The following is a 25,436-nucleotide window of genomic DNA, read 5'->3' as shown; positions in this document are numbered from 1 at the left end:
TGAAAATTGTCATGAGGTCCTGGGCACTCTTGGAGTTCTGGTGTGCTTCTCTCCCCAGAATATTCATTCTTTTAACTCACTGAGCTTATTTTCAGCCTTGCTCTTGTGTCAGGAGCAGCAATACACAGGAGCAGCAATATACAGGAGCAGCAATATATGGGGAATGAGCTTGGATCTACAAGACAGGGACAAGGCACAAGGCTGCAGGTACCCCTGGGCTGGCTTTGTTTGCAAGGTGTGTGTGCATTTCACTGTACAGGGCCTCCAGCCATTGAAGTTGGAGAATCTTGAAGTGGTTCACATCTTTTTCTTTAGTTGCCAATTTTCCATGCTTTTGAACTTCAAGATTTTGAACATTATCTGTTAACATGCATGGAGAGTCTGAATCAATGAACTCCATCACAGACACTACTGCATTGTAGAGTCTTTTGGTTGCCATCTTTCATGACTTTTCTTTCTTTTTCTAAAATGTTTCTAAAATGTTGTCATATCAGGGCCCAGTTTTTTATGAGGATGGAATTCAACACTTAATAGGGTTTGTGTTTTCACTACTGGAAGTTTCCAATAGTTCTCAAGCAAAACCTAATTGTGTGTTACTTTTCTGTGAATATCCACTGCAATGGACATATTTTTCTTATGGTATTCTTGACTCAGCGATGACAAAAATCTACATATAATTTGAACTCCACAGAAAAATGGTGTAGTTGTAGTCTTACTTCAGGCCTGTGTGTTATGAACTTGGAATCTTTTTCTAGAGGAAGGAGACCCTGGATCTATTTGTCTGTCTTTGTTTCTCTTTATATCAATTCTCTCATCTGTGAACTGGTAATAATACTTGTTGTGTGATTGGAAGGTCTACTTCATTAGTGTCAATGACTGCGAAACAGTAGGCTGGAAAGAATGATGTATGAATGTTGCAGTTTATTGTATTAGAGATTACATGTAACTATCTAAATAAAATGACACAAGTTCATATTCTGAAATAATTTTCTCTAAATAACCATGAGAATATAATTTTCAACAGGAGGTGCTTATGATTTGGGCAGTTAGAAATATTAGTGTCTGGAACAAATGGAAGTATCATCTAAAGACAAGCTTTTTTATTACTAGTAATGAATAAATATATTTAAAAGATATTTCATGCATAATTGCTCCACAGACTCATTTCCTGGGCTTCACTTTTAACACAGTACCTGACAAGACAGCAGTTCAATGTATTGTGCCTGAGCGCAGTCAATGAATTTGTTCTACACAACAAAATGTAAAAAAACTGTAAAAACAGAGGCAAGGAGAGATCTAATCTTGAAGGTTCAATATGCCTTGCCATATATCTTGAAATGCAGCATTAAACCTTTGCATTTTACTGTGAATAATGGGATTCTACAGATACTCCAGGAAGTTTCCTGATCTAGTGCAAAACTGTAAAAAAGAGCAAAGTACAGGGATGGTTTTTGATGCTGCATAACTTTTCCTTTTTTAATTAGAGATGGCATGTTAGACTCTGAAGAAACTTCCAGAGAAGGCTGAGAGACAGCTTGTCTGTAAGGTCTTCAGAGTAGGAAGTACTTTTTTTACCATGTAAATCCTACGACAATGTTTATCTGACCAGTGCTACTAGGAGGAAATACAATCTAGTTAATTAGTAATAATAGTAATAATAATACTTAGAGGCTAAAATTAGTTGCTCAGCACAGGGAATATTGTTTTACTGGGTTTTGAACCGTTTTGAATATTCTGAATATTTATGTACATGCTAAGAGAAACACATGCCAAAAAACCAAAGTTTCTTTGGGATCTTAAAATCAAGCTTTATTATACAAAACCACAAGTAAAATATCCTTGAGAAATGGGCAAAATCAGAAGGGAGTAAAATAGGAAGATATATCATATCTGAAGGGAACAGAGAGAGACTCACAATTTTTCCTTGTTCATGCAACCATTGATGGTTGGGCAGGGGAAGTGAAATAACATGGCTTTGAGGAAAACAACAAGAGAATATAATTTTTAATACTCAAACCAACATGCACAAATTTATATGTAATTCTGTTAACTTCATTGAAGCTGCATGGGTGCTGCTGAAGTCACTCTCTGTGCAGGGGAGCCCTGAGTAAAAGGTTGGTGGAGGGACAGCAAGAGTGAAGAGGTCATTTTGACAACTTCACTTTTCAATAACTTGTTTGTTCATTCTGCTCACCACTGCAATCATCATTCATCAGTGACTGTATGAGGTCTCTTGTGTAACATTTTGGGCATTAGATACATGCTAATGTGCTTTTGTAGCTAGGTTAATCAGTTCTATTTACTGGAATTACGACTTTGTACTTAGTGGAAAAAATACCAAAAAAAGCAATGCTTGTAAAATATTTTCTTTCAGTTTGCTATAGCCAGATTTAATATGTAATGCAAATGCTGTAGTTTTGAATTTAGCACATACTCTTAGTACAGTAAGCCAATTTTGATGTGTTCAATATATTTCATTGCCAGTAATATCCTTAACACATTTAGTGGGAATACTTTTATAAACAGTTTGACCTGGGTGTCTCTGGATAATCTAGGAAAAACAATGAAGCTGTTGAAAATGTTGCTAAAATGCAAAATGATGATGAAGAGGAGGACACATATCATGATAACTGCAAAATCAGACTGACTTTAATTCAGGCATGATGAATGCTTTCACAAAGGTACAAGTCATGTTTGGGTGTTAAATGTTATTATTTTTACCCAGTAAAATCTTCTTTAGTTTATTCAGAAAACCTGAGTATATTCAGAATAAGAAATTTCCAGTTATTTATGGCTTTCTTTTTCAGTGTTTGGGGTTGGTTCTTCGTATCTCTCCCTTCTTTGCATAATTTTTGGGTGATTGCAATCAGAAAATGGTCTTTTTTTTCTGAAATAATTTAGTAATATCCATTCTTTTCTTCATTGCTTCTCCTGTATATTTTTATTTATTTTCAAGTTCAGGCTCAAATATTCTATTGCTTTGAAATATAAAACCATTCATAGGTTTGAATTGTTTTAACATTCTGTTAAAGTATTATTATGAAATAATAATACCAGTGTCAGAATTAAGAAGAATTTTTTCACCACAGGCATTATTAAGCATTGGAACAGGTTGCCCAGAGCAGTGGTGGAGTCACCACCCCTGGAGGTATTTAGGAGTTGTATAGACATAGTACCTAGAGATGTGATTTAGTTAAAGCCTTATCAGTATTAGGTTAATGCTGGGACTTGAGGATCCTGGAGGTCTTTTCCAACCAAGGTAGTTGCATGATGCTGTGTAGTGTCCTTTACCTTTGTGACAAACTCTCCTAGGTCAGATGGAGGTGTGAAGGCAGTGTCCTGAGGGTCAATTACTGACTCAGTTCAAATCTTGGTCATTTTAAATCTGTGAAAACTAAAATTCTGTTTGGGGTTTAGGAGTCTTGAAAGAAATTTTGTTGACCAGTCATCTCAGAATGGCTGAATCTCTTGGTTGTTCTCAGTGGACTGTCAGTAGTGACCATCCAAAAAGAAATATTCTACTGGAGGTTTTTATATGTAGATAATTTAAAATTTTCATTAAAGTATAATAGGTATTTTGCCTTTTAGAATTGATTTACGGTTATTTTCTTGGGTCTAGGTAATAAAAGCTTTCTGTGAACCAAGTCTAAACCAAAATCTTTGTATTTTATAATAATGTTTTACTTGCTACAGAAAAAAAAGGGGGAAAAGAAGACTTTTTCTATAGCTTAATGATCAGAAAGTCACATGGGATCTGGGAAGCCAGAGTTCATGAGCAATAAATGCTCCAAACAGAATGGACCCAGGCCAACAAGACAAAGTGGATTGCCTCAGACAGGGAGGTGCAGGAAACAGGGGTGAATTCCTTCCCCAGACATGAGACTCCCAGCTTATGGCTTCTTTGTGGGGGATACCTCTACCTCACATCTGAAAATTTAGCCTGGACTCAGTAACTTCCACCATTCAAAACTGGTGTGCACGTGTCCAATCATTTTTATTTTTTTTAAGTTTTTATTATTATTTAATGCTGTAGTAGAAACTATTCCAAAAATTTTCCATATTTAATCAGATTGCTTTTGTTATCTCAAGGTCTGGATGTTCCAAATTGGAGTTGTCTAAAACAAACCTTTATCCAAAGTTAAAATTGCTAGCATAATAGTGTATGATTTTTCACAGTCTAGTTAATATAGCCTTCAAAAAATATTCCAGACCACAAGATTTCAAAAATTCTTTTACATTGCAACTATTGTTTCCAGACCAAAGTAACCATTTCCTGGATCAGAACCCTCAGATAGTGTCAGTTTACGGACTGACAATAAAATTAATGGAAAGAATTTATAGAACACACATTATCCTAAGAATAATGTCTTTGTTGTCTACAACATAGGAACATTCAAAAGCACTTAGACAGTCTGTCCTTCTGCATTATGTGCTGTTGTTTTTATCTACAATGTGTTCAGAAAATCTTTCAAAAGTTTTTCACTATTTCTGGCTCAGAAAAAATGGTAAAATCTTTTAATGATTTTAAATGAGGGAATTTTTCCCAGTTGTTGCAGAAATTATTGCTGATACTATGTGGTCCAACCAGGAACATACTGTCCTACAAAGATTAACTAGTGATGATTCCTTCATTTATTCAGTGGCAGTAGTCCCAGCTTTAAGTACGTATCTCACTGTTGATCCTAGCAATTATTGTCCAAACTAAATCTACATACAAAATCTCATTTAATCAGAGCTACATTAATGAGTCAATAAACCTCTGATGAATCTGGCTCTGTGTTCCTCTATACAATTTTCTTGAAATTTGAGCTACAACCAATAGACCAAAGAAGGTTGATTTTTGCTCTTGGATAAATTTTTGTGTGTTTGCAGTCTTTCAGATGTTTCAAACTTCCAGTGCAGTAATGTAGGATTCCTTAGACTTAGTATTTTAAGAATAATGCAGAGTTTTATCATACTGAATAAACTTCAGATGGCACATGTTTTTCTTATGGTACTGCATCAAGTGTTGCTGAGTGTCTAAGGCAAGCAATTACTCCTAACTTGTCCAGTAGAGGATTTAGGCAATTTGTATGTGCATACAGCAGAAGCATGCACTTATATTGGGTGTCCCATTATTATTAAATTGGTGGCAGTATAAATTTGTGGGCATCTTCACTTGTCCCAGCTTTGTGAGATGTCTTTCTTTTCATGAGTTTCATTTTTGGGTTTAAACAGAAGGAGTATTTCTGTGTTTCTGATCTGACATAAGAAAAAATTCTCTGCTTCGCTGTCACGGGTGCCAATACTTAGTAATCACATACAATGGAAACACTGAGATTTCATTTCAACATAATACATGCTTGATTCTATTTATTTCTCGTGTAATTTCTGAGCTGTTAAAGGATGATTTCCCCCCTCAGCTGTGCTGGTTAGTCATGAGCAATATTTTTTTCAAGAAAAGCTGAGATTCTTATTGATTCAAGCAACTTTGGGGATTTTAAGAAAAGGTAGAAATATGCAATAAAATTTTATGAAAGGCTGACAAGGATTTTTGAAATGGCAGTTAGTGAGGCTGAACTCCATAGATTTTTATGATCTCAATACTTTGAACATCTTCCAACTTCTAATGAATTTTTGTTAAAGAAATACATACCTGGTTGCACATGGAACGTGATGCATGGAGCACTGGATTAATCACAATTCTACAAAATGCAGCTTAGTTGGAGAAGAATAATTTAATTCAAGCATTTTGTGCTTGAGCTAATAAAATAATTGTATTTTTTTTTCATTTATGGGAAAAAAGAAAACATTATGGTTGGACTCAATCATCTTGAAGGTCTTTTCCAACCTTAACGATTCTCTGATTTCCAATGACAATTTTTTTTTACAAATTAACTTGCTAACTGTAATATAGCCCGATGATATAGGCCCACTGGTTTTAGATGTTAACTGGCTCCTACAACACCAACTAGAATTAGTCCTTCTGCAGCATGATGTGAGGGTCTGGCCAAGAACTGTGCAAACCTGAGATCTGTTACAATAAGGAACATTTTCAGTAGCTTTAAAAATTTGGTATTAGAATGGCTTCATTTCCCATGTATTCTTGGCAGTCCTGTGTTCTTTAAAAACTTGCTCTTCCCAGTGTAGCATCAGCCATTATCTCTGTAACAGTGTCTGAGCTTTCAGTATCGAGTTTCTATAAGGTAAGAAGTTATTGAGTTAAAAGATGGTGTGGAAACTTTGTGATTTTTTAATCTGAGACCTGTACATGGAATTGCATGAGCTCCTTCAGTGCTGCTGTAAACTATTTTATTGACGAGTGGTGGCTGGTGAAGAGTCTGATTCGTTAACATTTTTTTTAACATACAGCTAAGCAAAAAAATATTTATCCCTGTTTATTGAGATTTTTCTGTGAAGAATACAAGAAATCATTCTCATTTGTAATAAAAAGTAAAACTTTTCCTCTGAACTGAGAATGAACCAGTTGGAGTAATGCATGATGGGAGGAAATTTAAAAACAAATTAAAAAAAACATCAAGACATTCTAAAGTGGTCATTTTATACAAGTGGAAAAACACAATGTTTCATTCTGAAAAATCATTTTGATTTTCAGCATGTGTTTTCAGACATTTGAAAAATGAAAATGAAAACCTTTTCTTTGATAAACTTGTGACATGTTTTAGAGTATTTAGTGTGAATCCATATTCATTGCTGGGGAAAAAAGGGGGCTCAGGAAAAGTCACTGCTCACTGCTGAGCTAAGGGTGACAAAGGACCAGGTGTCTTGATGCTGATCCCTTGTTATAAGACCAGCAAGGCAGAACCAGTGCCTTCCTTCCTGCAAAAATGCTGTGGAACATTCAAAACACCTGGTCCAATTCAGACAGCCTAACTTGGCTTCCTCTCAGCAGCATATTTGGAGCATTCTAATGTTGTTTTCTTGTTCGTCTTTTAAATAACAGAACACAGTGGCAAATTACTAACCTCTAAAGCTGAACTGCCCATTAATCTGCAATTAAGAAAAAAATGTTAAAAGGGCGACTAATTTGTGGGTACTTTTGTTTGTGCTGCACCCATGATGTAAATTGTGCAGTGGGGAGTTAATTTATGATTGTTCTTATAACGAAAACACCTTTTTTTCTCCAATCTCTTCAATTAGTGATGCTGGCACCTTGCCTAAATTTAAATGTGGTTTTTTGGTTTTTTTTTCCTGAACAAATTGTCCCTTACTCTTTACTCATATGTTTACCTACAAGATGACATGGGAATGATTCTATCTGTCACTTTTGGAACGTTGTTTGGTATCACCAGTAAATTAACAGAAAGATTGTTCTGCAGGTGCACTGTGTTGTCACCTTGGCTTCACATGAGCTGTTCTTGAATCCAATGTTTTCAAGTAAGTACTGAGATATGAAAGAATGATGTAGGAAAAGTTTCTACAGAGAATGAGAGGTGGAGGTAAATGTTATCTTTCCCATGAAACCTCAGCAATAACAATATAACAATGTAATTGTGTAACAATATAATTAAATTAGACAAGGTAAGAATTCAGCTTAGCATTGTAATAATATTAAACCAAAAGAGTGCTTTAGGTTAGGGATTGCCTTTTTGTGTTACATGCAATCTCCTCAGCATGATTCTTGCATAGGATGCAAACTTCAGAGAATGTATTCCCCTTAAAAGTATGTGATTAGACAGCATTTCTGTGCTTGGTTGCCCTTGGCCATCTGCCAAGCACCCAGACACTCTCACTTCCCCTTGTCAACAGGACACGGGGAGAAAAGAGGAAGAAAAAGCTAATGGGTTGAGATAAGGACAGAGGTTTGGGTTGGAAAGGACTTTGAAGATCATCCAGTTCCAACACCCTTGCATAGGCAGGGACACCTCCCACTAGATCAGGTTGCTCAAGGCCCCATCCAACCTGGCCTTGAACACTTCCAGGGAGGCGGCAACCACAACTTCCTTGGGCAGTCAGAGACAAAGCAGACTTGACTAGGGAAAAATGAATATAATTTATTGCTACTTAAAATAGAGTTGGACAGTGACAAACAAAGGCAAAAAAACCCCTCCCTTCCCACTCCCAAGCATTCACCCCTTTTTTGTAGGCTAAACTTCACTCCTTCTCTCCAGACTCTTCTGCTTTCCCCCCCACCACTGATCTATACAGGGGAATGGGAGTAGCAGTCAGTCCATAGGACTTCACCACTCTTGCTTCCTCCTCACTCTTTTCTGTTGCTCCAGTGTGGGTTCGTCCCATGGGATGTCCTCTTAGAAGAACCTTCTTCATCATCAGCTCTCCACAGGCTGTAGTTCCTTCAGGGAATGTCTAGCTGTGCTTGGATGGGGTCCCCTGAGGTGCAGTGTGGACATCTGCTCTAGCATATTCTTCTCCAGTGCCATAGGGAAATATGTGCTCCACCATGGTCTCCTCCACAGGTTGTAAGGGAACTCCTGATCCAGCACCTGGAGCACCTCCCCCTCTCCATTTTGCTTTGGTATTTTCTCACTTTATTTTCTCACACTTTATTTTAACCTGCTTCCCTCTCCTGGGCAGCTTTTGGCCCTTTTTAAAATACACATCCGTGGCTGAGGGGCTCAGCTCTGTGCTGGGGTGGGTCCATGGAACTGGCTGGAACCAGGAGGAACCATCAGGAACTGTGTCTGGCATGGGGCACCCCTGGCCTCTCCTCATAGAGGCTTCACCCACTGCCAGCACCTGGGCACCTGCAGTAAATACTACCTTTCTTCACCTCAGGGAAATTTCCTAACTTTTTCTGGGTTTTAATGTTTCAAATCTTTCTGAAGAAAGGTGCAAACAGTTACAGTCTGTGCTACTTGATTCATGCTGCGTATATTATTTTAATGTGAGTTTCAACTGGAAGAACACACTGAAATTAACATTTGATGTCTTATTCTTTGATATCTGGCATTTTTCACTGGCACACTATAATAAAGAAGTCAGTTATTGCTATTAGACATATTTTAGAAGAATTCTTTTTTGATGCATATCTCCACTTGGATTATTAAATTTAAATCACTGCTGCTATCAGTTTGAATACTAATGATACATTCTGCCAGATGGAAGCCTTTAATAAATTTCTACTTTTCCCTAACAGTCAGCTGTAAATCTCAAATAAGAGACTTTTCTTTGGGTGATGCCAGCTTTAATGCCTTGTGTCCACACTGATTTCAATGTCATTAGTACCTGGCAGGCAAGAAATTCTTTAATTAAATGCCATTCTTTCCCCTTTATTAAGATGCAGGGTGGCACAAATTCCCCTACTTTGCTTCCCTTTCACTGTAGCAGAGTCAAGGCTTTTTTTGGTGTATTATGTATAGTTTCTGAACTGCCAGCCACTTTTCTGCTATACTCATGTTGCCTACCTGAGAGAGTCCTTCATTGTCTTTCAGTTGATAGCTGTATTCAATAGATTCACACTTCTGAGCTCTTTTCTGTTACTGTGTGTGAAGTTCCAAGTACTGGAGCCTGTGAAAGAGAAGGGGGCAAAGGGACAGGTTCCCACTTACCTAGTAGAAATATTTCCTCCAGTGGCACAAGCCTTCCCTGATTGCAGGTGATTTGTACACTTCGGAGGGGACCAGAATCCTTCCCAGTACCAGGGCTGCTGTTACAACCCAGCACCTCAGGTGCAGGATGAATGAAACTTAATAAGCAAGTATGTCTCTTTTATCAGCACATTTGATAGCCTCTTTTCATCAGCTAGTGATATTTTCCTCCAGAGTAATCTTCTCCATTCACTTTTAGACTTCTGAATTTTTGCACAGGGGATATACAGCAGTGAAAATATATCCTGTAGTGGGGAATTCAACTCTGTATAGCTTAACCTTTCCTCTTCTGCATTCTACCTAGCTGGGAATGGCTCCTTCAGGGAAAAAATTATGTCCATTACTCTGCTAAAAGAAGAGGTAAGCTGGAAATCCTGGCTGTGGTGGGGAGGGGAGAATAAACACAAGGTAGCAGAAGAGAAAATGAAATCACAGCAAACTTTCTGTACCCTGGGGGAAAGAGAGAACTAAAATACTTACGTGAGTCAATAACTATTCCCAGCAGAATCCTTGGAAAAACCTACAGGTAGAGCATATTTTTTGGTTATTGAGTTATTTTCTCTCCAGTCTGTTTCACTTATAGATTTGTTTTGTCATTAAACCTAAAAGCCATACAGTTAAATATGTTTCATCCATACACCAAACTCTCCAAATAATTCTGTTATCTAAATGATTATCTCAAGTGCCAATTACAAGAAAGAAATTAGCATTATCATAATGCAAAGAACAGGTTTTGTTGAGCTTTGTGGTGGTGCTTTGTTCATTGTTTTTCTGTTTTGTTCTCTCTCTGCTTCAAAGTTTGTAGGAAAAAAAAGCCCATTGAAACAGCTCTGTCATGAAACAAAAGATGTCAATTATGGAAAAGCACTGGCACCAACAAAATATTTCAAATAATTTTAAGAAATTTTCTGACATAGCAATGGCAATTAGTATATTTCAGTTTCAACAACTGTAATTAAAACTGACCTTTAAGTTAATTATGTCTTGACATTTATTATTTTCAACTAGCTTTCCCTGTGGTGATGATGTGTTACATACAGATGCTAGTAGGTGGTTTCTGTAGTGTGAGCAAGCAGATTTCAGATGTGCCTACACTGCAGTTCAGAGAATGGCATCATCCACATACCTGGGTCTCCAGTCCCTGATACCTGCATTTCCAGTTCATGCTGTTCCTTGGCTCTGTAATGGCAGCCTGAGATTGGAGTTTACACAGCAATGATCAGGGACACAATTTTGAAAGGAGCTTAATTAGCAGTAATAGATGTTGGTATTGCTACAGTTCTGTATTTCTGTGAAGCCATTAAGTTCGCACAGAAATCTAGAGGAAAATAAACCCATCTCTTGTAAAGGTTGCAGCATAATAAAAGACAAGGAAATAACTATGGGAGTTGGAAATGGAGGGTATAGGAAAGAATAAAAGTGAGAGCTGTTCTTGCTCATATATAGCATGAAATCTAGCTAGGTTAAATATGAACATAAAGGTGAGATTATGTGCTAGAAGAAAAATCTAGTGTAGATTTGGTAGTGGTAGAAGATTTTAAGGTGTAAGGAGAAGTATTTCTGAAGAGAGGAGAACTTTGCAAAAAGGCATAGCCAAGGTTTTTGATAAAAATAACAACAGCTGTATTCATACAAACAAAGCTCACACTGGTATATTACAGAGATACATCCTGTGTACAGTTCAATAGTCTTCAGGAAAGATCTTGGCTCTTTTGAAAGTTCTGGTTAGTTGTTTGGAAGGGGTTGGAACTTTGTTTCCAAATGTGTGTTCTATGTTTACCAAGCACTAGACTTCATGGCCCCAGTGTTAATCCTGTGACTTCAGAATTGAACTTGCAGTTTGACAGAAAAAAAATAGCTGCCCCCTTTAAGCTTAAAAGCACAATAATTTATATAGTGTGTTTATAGTTCTTTTCTGATCCATACATTAATCTACCATGTATATATCTTATGTTGAGAGATCTCTGTTGCCTAACTTCCAGTTGCATAACTTCAAATCCATGTGGACTTTTTGTATATTATAAACATATTTTTAAGTGGGATCAAGCCAAACTTCAAAATATTCTGTCTGTATGTGGGAAGCTAAGTGGGCTAAAGAATACATCCATGCCATTTACTAGTTTCAGTGGCTCTAAACCTTCAAAATATATCTGATTTTTATGTGTAGGTAACGCAGGCTGCACAGAAACTTTTCTCCAAAGCCGACAACCAATAGAGTGCACATTTGCATTGGGAAATCAGGAATCCTATTATAACCCAGTTCTTTTCTTTCCTGTGCTAACATTTCCTCAACAAATTCTCTTTAGCTGTTTGCTTATTTGGGTAAGTCGGTTTTTTGTGGTTTTTTTGTTTGGTTTTGTTGTTGGTTTTTGTTTTTTTTTTTTGGCACAAAATGTAGACATGTTTTTATGGTGGGTCACTTATGTTGAGGAAAAGGTCAGCAGAAAGTTTTACACACTGAACGGCCTACTCTTGCTTAGAATATCTGGACCCTGGCTGCCTGACCTATTCATTGACTGGGTTTTCTAATTGGGCCGTCATTGCTACCCAACCAGCAGTGTAATGCTCCTAACTGCTGCTTTAGCCAGAACATAAAAATCAATCTTCCAGCAAAGGGCATAGCAAGCCCCATGCCTATAGTGTATTGTATGTTTGGCCTTGGCATTCAAAAGATGCTTTTTTATTTGTGCTAGTATGGATTTATTTCCAAACTAACTGACTTGCAGCGACTGGTGCTATCTTTTAAATGTCTTTTTGCATTGCATTAAGAAGTGTTTTTTGATGTAAGACAAAGTGCAGAACACATACATTTAAGAAGTATGTGACACAATAATGCCATACTCCTTGAGTTGTGGTGCAAAGAATAGCTGCCCGGTGTATCCTGACATCTTTTTCCGTAATTACTGCAGTTTTGCCTTTCTGAAATAAAGCTTTAGAGAGCATGGGATCTGCCAGAACTCTTAGAACACTTGAAAAAAGAAAGTGACATGGTGCAATAAGTACAGAAGCAACAACTCATTCTTTTTCTGCATAAGTTTCCTCCTAGCTATGCTTTTTTTGGCATTTTAGAAAAATAAAACAATTGATCTGATCTGAAAACTGCATGAAAAGCAAGAAAGCTTTCATCAAAGTGAAAATGAAAAAATAAGCCCTTGACTTTCCTATGCTTAAGTTTGTCAGATCCAAAGGAAATGAGGCAAACATGTACTTGGATTGGAACTTGATTATAGAAATAACTTGGAACTTAGCCTGGAAAAGGTGATAAGCCACCCCATCCCCATCGTTTTGTTTTTCATACTGCTTACATCTTATGGCCTGATGAAAAGGTGAAAGGTGTTTGTCCTTTCATTTTTCTTTATGTTCTCCAGGTATTAAATATCAGATGCTTATTTTATTAGAGTTAAAAGTAGGTTAATCACAGGGCTTGTGTCATTGTTTTGAAATTTGAGACCTGAATCAAATGTAACACGTGCTGTTATGAATTCATGGTGTAAAAATACAGAAATACCTCCTTTTTTATTACCAGAGATATGATATAGAATATTAAAAGTATCTCAAGGGTTGGTGGTTGGGTTTCAGCACAAAAGGAAATTAATCATATGCTTATTGTACTGTGTACCACTTACTTCTTTTGAAAATGAAAAGGCCACTGATGTCAGTGAAGCTCCAATGTCTTTAAAATAATTTGTAAATCTTTGCCTAAACTGCTGGGAAAGAAAGTAACTAGAATTTGAGTTGTTGATAACCAGAGAAAAGTTGTTCTTTTTCTTTAAAAAAAAATTAAGCTCAAGGGGTTATCACATAGGACTAAGGGGACAGTAGAAGACAGGCAAAAAGAAGGCTTTGCATTGTGAAGCACATAGGTAAGCTCTAGGACTCCTTTGCTAAGGGTGGTTATGGATGCCAGATTTTTACAGAAGTACTGAAAACAATTGGACAAATCCTTGTGAGGGGGCAATGGGTTTTAAGCACATGACACAGTGCCAGGTTTAGGCTGTCCCTGATCCATCCATTGCTGGAGGCAGCTCCCTGAACATCCACTGTTAATCACAGCCAGAAATGGGTTGCCTGACCAAGTAATCCTTTGGCATGACCCACAAGATCCACTCCAAAGTTCTTCAGTAGCCATAGGCATCACAATATGTGAATCTATTTTTCTGTAGGTGTGTGACACATATTTGATCCCAGCAAATGAAATGTGAGCTCTGAACGGTGCTCTTCCCACAGATTTGAGCTGTAAATAGTGTGCCTATCCCTAGTGTTATATCTCAAAAGCATTAAGCGTGTGCTGCAGCTTTTTTTCCTCAGGGAAGTAAAGCTTTCAACCCACCTATTTTAATGAGGCCTGATAGGTATTTATTATCTCTGAGGTCAGTACCATTTTGTGGGAGTGTAAATGGATCTTAACTTGGGCTGGGGGGGTTCTGAAATTTTCAGAGTACAAACACGCATGGAGAGATACCCAGCCTTGATCATATAAGCCTTGTTTAGTTTAGAAAGCTGTCTGAAAACAAGATGTCAAATAGTTTTTCTGTAACAAGCATAATAAAGCATAGGACAAGATTTAGTTTTATTACTAAGGTAAGTCCTATACAGTCCCAGTGTTATAATACAAACAGTTAGACAAGGTCCACACCCTAGAAACCTCACCATCTAATTAGGATGCTTTCAGTACAAACAATTAGAAGCCTGACAGTAGGAGCAGGAAGGGTCACAGGAGTTCTATGAATAAAGGCTATGTGAAAAAAAAAAAAGCTTGTGTGAAGCATGCTGAAAAGACAAATGATGTGAAATTTCCTTCCAGCAGCATACTGTGAGGACGCTTGCCTTCTGAAAAGAATTAGGCAGCTGGGATTTTCCTTATTCTTATGACTTCTTACTTTTTTTATGAGGAGTTATTCATCTAAAAATTGTGCCCTATAATCTTAGGTTTGTCTGTCTTTCATAGGAAAATTCCTTTGAAATCTTGGGTTCATTCAGTTGAACAAAGTGGGCCATCTCTTCCTTCATGTGTACCAGGCTTTTACACATAATTGTAATGTAGCTCATGGTCATCAGCCATCCAGGAAACATACAGCTGCCACTGAGAGTGTGGGTTTATATCAAGGACCAGGGGGGAGTTTTTCCCAAAGACGTTCGTGCACAGGCTAATGTTTAAGAGGAGAACTATGGAACATTGACTTTCAGATACAGTAGAGCAGATTTCAAAGATACATCATAGTGTGTGCTCCCTAGTTTGACATCTTAAGGATGGTTTGACATCACCAGAATTCTTACTAGTGACCAAAACCCAATGAATTGCACCAGAAATACTTAGACCTGAAGAACTCGAGCTTTAATAGCAAGTTTCCCTCTGAGAGGGGAAAGAAAGGATATTAATGCTTCAGCTAAGTCTGCATTAGACTAATACCAATTTGTCATTTTACCTTTATTTGATGATTTATTTATGAGGATGATTTAATTTCAAGACCTATACTATTTTCTGAGCTGTTACCATTTTAAATACTTCTATACCTCATGCTGTTAAGCCTTTGAACATACACATGATATACTTCTCTTACATCTAGCTTTCTTACGTTATAGCAGAAAGCAAACATTTTTAATTTATCAAAGAATGTCTTTCATTTCTTGCCTGCATTTTGTTTCCTTTATAAATAATTTTCATGTACAGTTTTAAAAATATAAACAAATCCTCCATGACGTTCTTTCTGATCATTAACACTCACATTCTCTCAGATCAAAAGTTTTGCTGGGTTTCTTTTAGAACATGAAAAGTCCTAATCCACACTCTCAGCACCACTGCATTAGAATTTTTTTCTTTTCGTTGTTTCTGGTTTATCTTAATAGATCTGAAAGTTAAGTGACAAATAATATCCTTCAGTTAACCTTTGAACTTACTGGACATACAGAGTTTAAAAGAGGTTGAACCAGGTTATGTATGACTGAAAGCAAATGCTGGATGAATTTTTCTTTACCCAAAGTGAAATGTAATCAGCTGTTTTCTAAGCTTTTGTAACAACAGATTTGAAGTTCGTTTTTTTGTTTGTTTGTTTGCTTGTTTTTAAATTTCACACAATTTCAGGCTTTCTTAATTTTGCATTAAAAATGGAATATTCATTAAAATTCAGATATTTACCTTAATATTGTAAAAGTTGCTCTTGCCACATAAAGTTAATTTTGCAGCAAAGTACAATTCAGTTACCATAATGATAAAAATTGGTAACAGAAGAAGTGGGGTATTTCAGGGAACCGACTTTGCAGTCTGCCTGCAATCTTTTTTAATCTTCAGATTAAAAGCTGAACTAAACCTAATGCAATGAGAAAAAATGGCTGCATAAAATGTCTCTGTTAATTGTTAGCTAGTGAATAAATAGGACTGTACTGAAAGTGTGGGAAGAATGAGGATGCCTGTGCTTTCTCTCTCCCCTACATTTGGTGCCTTCAAAATGAATTGTCACCAGACTTCACAGCATAGGAAGAATTGTGAAAAAAATGGTATTTTTTGTTGTTTATTATCTCTGCCATTTTCTCAAAGCCTATTCAAAAATTCCCTTAATTTTCTTCTGCTTATAACCCTGCTGCCCCTACCTCAAAAATTTATGTTCCTCCCATCCATTGGTATTTAAGAGAATTCCCTGGGTAACAATTTCACCCACTGAACTCTGAAATCTTCCCCTTTGCCAAAGAACAAGCCTCATATTTATTTTCATTTCATGAGTGTAGTGTCACATTTAAATGGCTCCAGTCTTGTACTCTCCCATAACAGACTGCACTGACCAACTTTGCTGAGTCTGTAATTCCAAAGTAGGAGGGAGGAGAGACCACTTTACTGCCTCTGTGTTTAAAGGAAGCTCTAAATAAGCATGCAGATGGACACATGGTTGCATTTTTTGTGCCTTTAGGTGACCAAATACATTCACTCAGTGATTCAACATGTGGGTATGTGACAGCTCACTGGCAACTCATGCGTGAGGATGTAGAAAAAATTGGTACCTGGAACCTGACTGTATGTTGCATCTCTTTCCATGAGAGCCATCACAGTCACACAGCTTAAAGCATGAGTGTAATCACTGTTTGGGGCAGAGCAGAAACTCTACAAAAGACTTTCTGAAATCATCATACAACAAATTCCTCATTTTGTTTCTAGACTGAGTGTATGGATTGCATGTCTAGTATTTTAAACTCCTCTAAGTGCCTTCCAGAGGCCCATTTATACTGAGCTTGACAAAGGTATTTCCAGAGAGTTCTTTATGGGAGATTTTATGATGGCTGTCTATCTTCTTCTGTTGATGATGGAAAGATCTTTGACTGAACATCTGTACTGTTGAATTGTTTAATTTCTGTTTGAAACATAAATCTGGATCTTGCAGGTGAGGCTGAGTCCATTTAGTCTTTCAAGTCGAGTGATTCTTCACAATGTTAAGCACAGATGGATATGTTTTCAAAGATGCCTAGAGGTAACAAATAGGATTTTCAAGATCATTAAAGCTGACTGGACATCTCACTTCAGTTTAGCTGAGGTAGGTGATTATTACTATTTGCCTGTATCTATTTTCTATCATAATCCCTCTCAACACTTTTCATAATCTTGCCCACAGGTCTAATTTAATTTCCAGTGAATGCATTCTATTTACATTTATTGTAGTAGACTATATCTAGGTAAAATATATTAAATCTTAATTTAGATCATAAGCAAAAGAGTTTTCATTTAACACTTGTGCAAGGTCATCAGTTTTGCAGTGTAGTCTGTGGGGCTGTCATGTGGAGTCATCACTTTTACAAAGAACCACTGGTACTTTTGTACTTCAGCTGTCATTTTTTTTGCAGTTGTTGCAACTGAAAATCCATATTTGAAAAATGCCATGCTCTTTGAATCAGGATAATAATTTTCCATATAGTGGAGCATAGTATTTTAAATGTAGTGGGCAGCAAAATACTACATCTCTCTGGATTAGTGGTATGAAGCAAAGCCATTTGTTCTTTGTAGTTATTCCCATGACAATAAGACTTCATTCAGGAATGTTTTCTGAATGAAATTTCTGCTGGTGCTAATGGGATGAACACACAGACAGCACGCGTTCAGTCTCAACCCTACTTTGCTCTCACTAGTTTCTTTAACCAGATCAGCATTTATTTAAAATAATGACTACCTGATTTATTCCCCTGTCCCAGTTTTCACTTTGCTCTCATTATGCCAGTCTGGACTGATAAGAATTTTTCTACTTGTCTTAACTTTCTTTGGACAATAGATGTTATTTTTTAAAAAATGTTATTTTAAAATGGATTAGTTTTTTAAAAACTCTCTGTGAATAAAGCACATATACTTGACATAATATGAAACAATTTTTGTCAAATCCTAGATAGACATACCTGCTCTTTGAGAATTAATACAAATGTAAAGCTTCAGTTCCTTATGGACCTTTTTTCAGTGTTGTTTTGATTATCTTGTAGTTTACCATTTGCAAGGAGTAAGTGGAACAACATCAATTAATTAGTGGCAATACGTATGAAAAATCAGGAGGGCTGTTAGATTGCCTTGTGCAGAAAGTCACTGTCAGCACAGTGTGCTGTGCTTTAGCACAGCCCTCAGCTCCCACCTCCCTCCATTCTGATGCTGCAGAGTAGGTCAGGCAGTTCCTTGTGCCTCTGGTTTGGGATCCTTGTGCCTGTGGTGTGGGATTCTTGTGCCCATGTCAGTAACACCCAAAATATGTAACTCTGGATGAAGGAAACAAAAAAAAATCTGTGCAGATATGATGATGCCATAATGGCACAATGTGCACTGCTGGGAAATTATCTGCTCTGGAAGGATCACCTAGGAACTGTGTACATTGAACACACACTATTAAAGCCTGTGTCTGGTTCCATTAGCACATGAGAGAGAGACCCAAATCACTTCTAAAGGCATTTGCAAGCAGCTGCTGCTGCAACAAAGATAATATTGGCACAGCTTTTCAATTGTGTAAAGAATAGGCAGCATTATTTTACACTTCCATCTTTCATTTGTGCCTTATAGACAAAGTGCTGACTTGAGTAATTTTTAAAGCTAATTATGTAACAGGGATTTCACAAAATAGCTCTGAACTACTTAAAATGGATATTAAAAAATTCAAAATCCTGATACGACAGCTGGAGTAATAATAACTATTGTTAAGTTTTGCTAGACTTTCCTCTGTCATATAAGCTCAAAAATGCCTGCCTTGTTTTTCAAATAACTTCTTCCTTTCATGACCTAGGAACAACACTTATTTATTACATGATCTTAATATCGAATAGCTATGCAATAAAACCACATGCCCTCGAGTACATATTTTGTATAAATAGTTCAATGAAATTATTTCCTACTGGGTGAGTTAAACAGCATTTATTTTTTCTTTATCTTACCTGGACTATGATTTCCTGAATGAAACTGTGTCAAATTAAAGCTGACCTTTTCTAATGGTATTTCAATCAGTTGGGAACTGTGGCAAATAGCTGTACAGGTGCTTTTTCCATAGACTTGAAATTTCATGCCCTTCAGCAGATTTCTAAGGATTATTTTTTATCACAGTATACTGCTGTGGCTAAAGAGAACTTGGGGACAGTCCAAATTCTCTGATTGTTGTGCTTTGTCTTAATATTAGACACCAGTGTGGTGCCTTTCTGCAATTAATTTTTTCTCCATACCTAAAGATCTACCTGTAATCTTTTGCTTATGTGTGTAGGATTTACACAAGTAACTTAACATTCATGCATTGTGTTAAAAATAATTAGCTTTCCTTATAATGGATGTTGTTGAGAACAGCATTCTCTAGCAAGCCCCATATATGTCTTGTTAAATTACATATGAGTGAAATCCTTACAGGCTCTAATTTGACAGTCTTAGAGATAACACGAGCTTTATGCCTATCATGAAACACAAATTCAAGACCCAGTTGCAAAGTGAGCATTTACTTTATTTTTTCTGTTCTTATGGGAAACAGTTTCTTTGAGATGTAATGATCACATTCTGATATCACGTGCATTGATAATGCTAAGAGAAAGATTAGAGCTACATATTGGAAGATGCTGAAGTAAGAAAGCCATTCAACATCTTGTGTGCTGTGTACTTTGCCCATTATAACCTCTACAAAGGTGTATAGAATACACTGGTCTTCAAAAATGCTAAGTAAATGCTGTTGTCCACCTGAACAGTTCTCTATTTAGTCACTGAAATGTACTTCATGAGAAAAGACTGACACCTGAAAATTGGAAACTTGAGTCTTGATTGCCCTGCTAGTTTTCTGAAAATAAAATATTCGACTGAGTGTCAGTACAGGAGCCTAACATCTGGATTATACAACCCAATAAGACTCTAATGAGTTTTGAGATGCATCTAGGTAAGATACTGACTCGGTCTGAAGTTCACCATCACCTAATGATGATGCTTGTGTATAATGATTGCACCTTTTGTTTTATAGCTTGAATTTGACAATGGATTTGTTCTGTTCCCAGTGGAACCTTGAAAGAACTGGCTCAGTGCAAGTAGGAGCAAGCCCAAACTCCCCTGATGCAGAAATAATAGTGCTGCAGGTTCTGCAGGCAGATTAAGATGAGTGAAACAGGAAAAATTCAGTTAATTAATCTTTTGCAGACACGTTCAGTAAAATCACGCTCTCAGTTGAAGGCAAATGAAGCTTAAGCATTACCTTCGGAGAAGAAAGTATTTTATCTGGTGCTATAATGTCAGTCCATGAGGAAGATAAAGAGAACCAGATTGTTGTATGCTGTTTCTGAGGACAAAACTGCTTTTTTTTTCTTATGGAGCCAAATGAAAATTTGGCTACAATTTTTCTGTACACATAGACAGTAAGGAGCAAACCTAGACTGGAGGAACTTTGCTTTCTAGAGGAGAGCTATAAAAGGATGTATTTCACTTGGGGATCTCGGTCACAGGAAGAAATAACTCAAAAGATGTTTGCCAGAGCTGGAATGAGCACAGAGCTTCAGTCCAGAGTTTTAATGGCAAGAGAAGTTCTTCCCACTTTTTATATATGTTCCCTTTATAGGTTTAAGTGTGATTTCTAGCTGTCATGAAGTATTTGTAACAGATTTTAACAATGCCATGACAGCTGGTTCAGTTGGATTTCAACTAGAACATGGATCTCTAAAACTACAAGTAGTAGGTCAGAAAGGAAATTCAGGGACACAAGAGCATTTTGCCTACCATCCTGGGACAGAGCTCAGCTCTAAGAAATTCTGATGCTTCTGCATCAAGATCACATTGTCCTAGTTGTATGAACAAAGATTGGGGTCTGACTTGAGTTTGAAACAGGATATAGAGAAAATGTTGTAGCTAAAGATTTACCTAGACTCCCAAATTATTTTGAGGCAGCTCAGGTATTTTCTTTTTGTCTCACCTAACTCCTATTTCTCATATATATATGTTGTAGTAATTTTTTTTTTCCACTGTGCACATTTATATTACATCAGGAAATTAGAAAATAATGTAAACAATACAGTCCCTTGTCAGATTGCTATTTGACCTCTGTGGAGAATTGTTATATAAAAAAGGGCACACGTTTTAAAAGCAAAAGAAAAACTGAATTTAAACTGACGGCACAGAGGTCCTTTATTTCAGTCGAAGTGTACATTTTGTCCCTGCAAAGGCAAAAGTAATTCTTGAAAGCGAAACTCTTTGTTTCTGTATAAATTGTAAAATCAATGTGTGTTTTGGTGGTGTGTTCTGAGAAACTTTTGGGGCTTGTTCTTTATAATAGATGCTTTACTTCAATTTATTATGATTCAGAGTAATGTTCAGTGATTACTTTCATGGAAACCAATTCAAAAGGGCCATTCTTGTAGTAGAGACAGTGACATTTCTATCCTCATAAAATTACAGAATGGAGATAAACACTCAGTTTCCAGGGAAATATTATCTTTACTATTCTATAATGTACTGTAATTAAAAACTAAAATGCTTGCAACTACATATTTCTCATTGAATGAATAAACTCTGAGACAAAGTCTGGTTTTTCACTGAAAAAACCCTTATCACCAAGTCTGAGCTGTAATTCTGCAAACTTTTCTCTGCTTGAGTAATCTATGAAACTCAATGGGACTACAGAATTGAGAGTTAATCGCATAATTGAAAACATAGTTTTAAATATAGCTGAGCATTTAATACACAAAGAAAACACATTGTCAGACAAAATTAGAAAGTAAAACCTTTGTTTCAAATCTGTAATGAATTTTTCAGAACGACACTCAGAGTATTTCTATTGTTACTGTCATGCCTTTCACAAGAGGTGTACATGTCATTGTCCCCCAGACAGAACATAGAAAAAAAAATCCACAGTTATATGGGGTTGTAGAGCTGCTTTTTCCTATGCATGCTTTAAGATTCCAGGCTTTAAGCAACTTCAGTGTCTGAGATTTGGAAAAAAGAATCCATTTTACTCAACAGAACGTGGCATAGCTGAGGCAAATAACTCCATATACTTTCTGACAGTGTTCTTTTAATCTGGTAGGTACTAATATTGCCTAATATTAGTGTAATGTAAGTGTAATGATTTGGGGTTATAAATGGTGCAATATATATAGGCAGAGATAGTATCTTTTAAAAAATTTGGAAAAATGTAGTAAGGACAAAAGTTTTTCTTCAGATTTTGTAATTTGAAGAGTTAACATCTGCACAGCTGCTTGAAAAAATTGGAAGATAGACCATTTCACTCAGTTTGTTTTAACTTGAACCTGTGGAAATAATCTTCTGGAATCAGTCAGGTTCAACTCCTACCTATTCAGTCCTTGATTTTCCTATTTGCATTTTTCCTAATGTGGAGACTAATTACATGGCAGTATTTCTCAGTATTAGAGAAAAGAAAGAGGCTGTTGATTGATTTCACACTCTAATTGTGGTTGCTCTGGGTAAACAGCTTTCAGACAATGCTGCCCAGGACTAGCTGGCAAATGTAGAAGTGAAAAGCTCTATAGACATATAGGATTCCTTTGGTTTTAACACCTTTGCATTTACCCTGTTTCTGAAATGTTTTTTTCCCAGCTGTGCTGCAATGCTGCTTTTTGTATTTGAAAAAAATACACAAAAAGGAAACTAAATAAAAAAAGAACAATTGTGACAAATTTTCAGTGTTGAGCTTCTTGGGCTTTAGTATAGCAAGATTTTCTTTTCCTTTCCATGAAATTTTAATAAACCAATGAGCAGATGAAACTCATAGCTTGCAAATTTATGCCTGTAAGTTTCATGATTGAATACTTTTTAGTGATTGTAATTTGATTAATTCTTGCAGAAAACTCCTAATTTACAGTAAGGAAGGAACAACATATACATCCCAGTGATCTAATGGAGTGATCCATTAGATTAGATCCAACATATACATCCCAGTGATCTAATGGTAAATGCTAATTTTTTGCCTGTGTTGTCCACAGAAATTAATGTTTTAAAAAATTATTCTGATGATTCAACTAAATAAAAAGAAATCTGGAGTTTGGAAAAACTAATGTGCCTACTGAAAAATTGACTGGTGAGGTCTACCCAGTTTCTCCCAGGGTCATAGTGAATTTCACAGTTAACTTCTCTCTGTTTCAAACATAGTTTGGGAGAAAAAGAATTGATTAAAAAACAAGCTTCCAAAATTCTCATTAAAATGGAAATAATTCATTGAGAAGAAAGGCTGTTCATAGAGAATCAGTTCTGTATGTAGTTCTGTTGTCCATTTTCCCTAATTCTTTACGCTCACACATTTTTATTGACATTGATTAAACCTGTGGTAGATAAGTTACTCTGTGTGCCAGCTGTATATTACAGAAGAAATAAGTATCAGAAGGGTATTCTAAGGCAGGTATTTTATTCTGAATCTGTTCTCATTTGGACTTAAAATCCTTAAAGTGGTAGAGAACAGTTAAGTTCAAGTTTTTTGGTAAGTTGTAGCTGGTAAAAATATTTGGGAAGAACATTATTATTTCTTTTAATATAAAGAGTAATAACATCAACACCCACCAAGACATTGAATAGCTCACAAATTTTCAACTCCAGATCATAAACTGCATTACACTTGCAGCTGTATTAAGTTCTTTAATGAAACCAGGCACTAGTGGCAGGATTCATATAGTCAAGTAAATGATGACTGAAATGTCCGCTAGCTTTTCTTCATTAAACTGTGATTTCAGTTTTAATTTTTTAAGACTTATTATATGGAAGATTAAAGCACATTTTTCGGTGTACCATTTAAATCAGTCATGAATAAGTTGATACCAGTGGGCAATGTGTTTGAATATTTCATCACAAAGTGATGGAGCGTCTTATCTTAGCTTGTTAGAGTACTTTTACTCACCAGTCCATTCTGCTCTCTTATATGACATGACCTGAATAAAGTATGACCAAAAAGGTCAGCAAGGACAGAATAAAAAAAGTGTCAATAGAGGAAAAATATATTTCAAATCCTGGTTGCATTAATTTAGTCAGTGCTACAGAAATAAATTTCTGAGTTATTCGAAGCCACATAATGATGTTTGACTTGCACAAATATAATTTACTAAAGCAAAGTAAATATTTCTGCTTGTAAACAGAAATGAAATATAGTTAAATTGATTTTTTTTCCTGTAAATTATGAACCTGGGTCTTCAACTTAAAAATATTCTTATTTTGGACTACAATTCACATTTATTTCCACAACAGGAGAATCCTGTCTAATCTCTTGTCAAATTAGGGAAGAACCTAAGAATTGAAAGAGAAATTGGTGCTCCTAGAAACAGTTTCCTTTCTTCATGATTCTTTTGAGATCAGGAACTCTTTGGAAAACCATAAGGAGACTCAGAAATGTAAGATTTTTTTCTCAAAGTACTGTAAATCAGGTAGAACACCATTTTATCTAGGTGTGTTAGAAACAATACGTTACTCCCTGAGAACCATACTGAAGTGTTTAGACAGTATTCCTTGGGATGCTATCCTTGGGACAGGATTCCTTGGGATGCTATTCTTTCCAAAAGAATACTATGCCCTGATGTTCTTTTTGTGAGGCTCCAAAGTCCTACTCAGAATAATCTGAAAATGGCACCAATGAAAACTATGCAGGACTGAGGTTTTTCTTTCAACTTTCATTTCTGCAGGCCAGAAAGAATCATACAAAATTTTCTGTGGTTTGTCAATGCCTGCCGAGAGGCAGGAGCTTTTTGGATGTAGCAATAACAACTGGGAATCCAAGAGAGGATCCCCAGCTGTGGCTGGGACTGCAACTGCTACTATCAAACCTGAATTTCTTTCGTTTGTCCCATATATCTGGAGAGTGGCTGGTGTTGTAAGTTCTGTAAGAAGATTAAGAGATTCTAAATCGAACAGAAAGTCAATGTAATTGCTCAGTTGGGACTTGGTGACCTGTTGTTTAGATGTCAGTGGAGATGGTATCCAGGGTAACTTCCCTGTTGTCCTGCATCAATGTCACCATGTTGACTCACTTTGGTGAGCAAGGGGGAGATGTAGCATCACACATCACCCTCAGCAGCCATACAGAAACAGAGTAGATGCTGAAATGTTTGACTGCCTTATGTTGTCACAGTCTGTGATCAGCAGATTTTGCTCTCTTGACTGGTGATGTTGTATTCATATATTGCCTAGAAGACACAAAGCAAGAAGAAGTGGTGAATATGTTTGTTGTCAGCCTGCAATTTGTCTGTATTGGCTCTTCACCATAGATCTTTCATCAGATGTATTCAGTTTGGGAAACTCTAATTTCTCTTTGTGATCACCCACTAAATATGTAACAATAGTGGGCCACAATTTTATGCTTATAGTTCTTCTTGCATTATTATGAACAGCATAGTATATTTACTCTAGTAAAGAATATTCAGCATAAACCAGCATTTGGACCATACAACAAGAAGAAGTAGTTCAATAAGTAGAGGCAATAAAGGGGC

This window comes from Heliangelus exortis, chromosome 4 (assembly GCF_036169615.1).
Source record: "Heliangelus exortis chromosome 4, bHelExo1.hap1, whole genome shotgun sequence".
Classification (NCBI taxonomy): domain Eukaryota; kingdom Metazoa; phylum Chordata; class Aves; order Apodiformes; family Trochilidae; genus Heliangelus; species Heliangelus exortis.
This window is presented reverse-complemented; position numbering follows the sequence as displayed.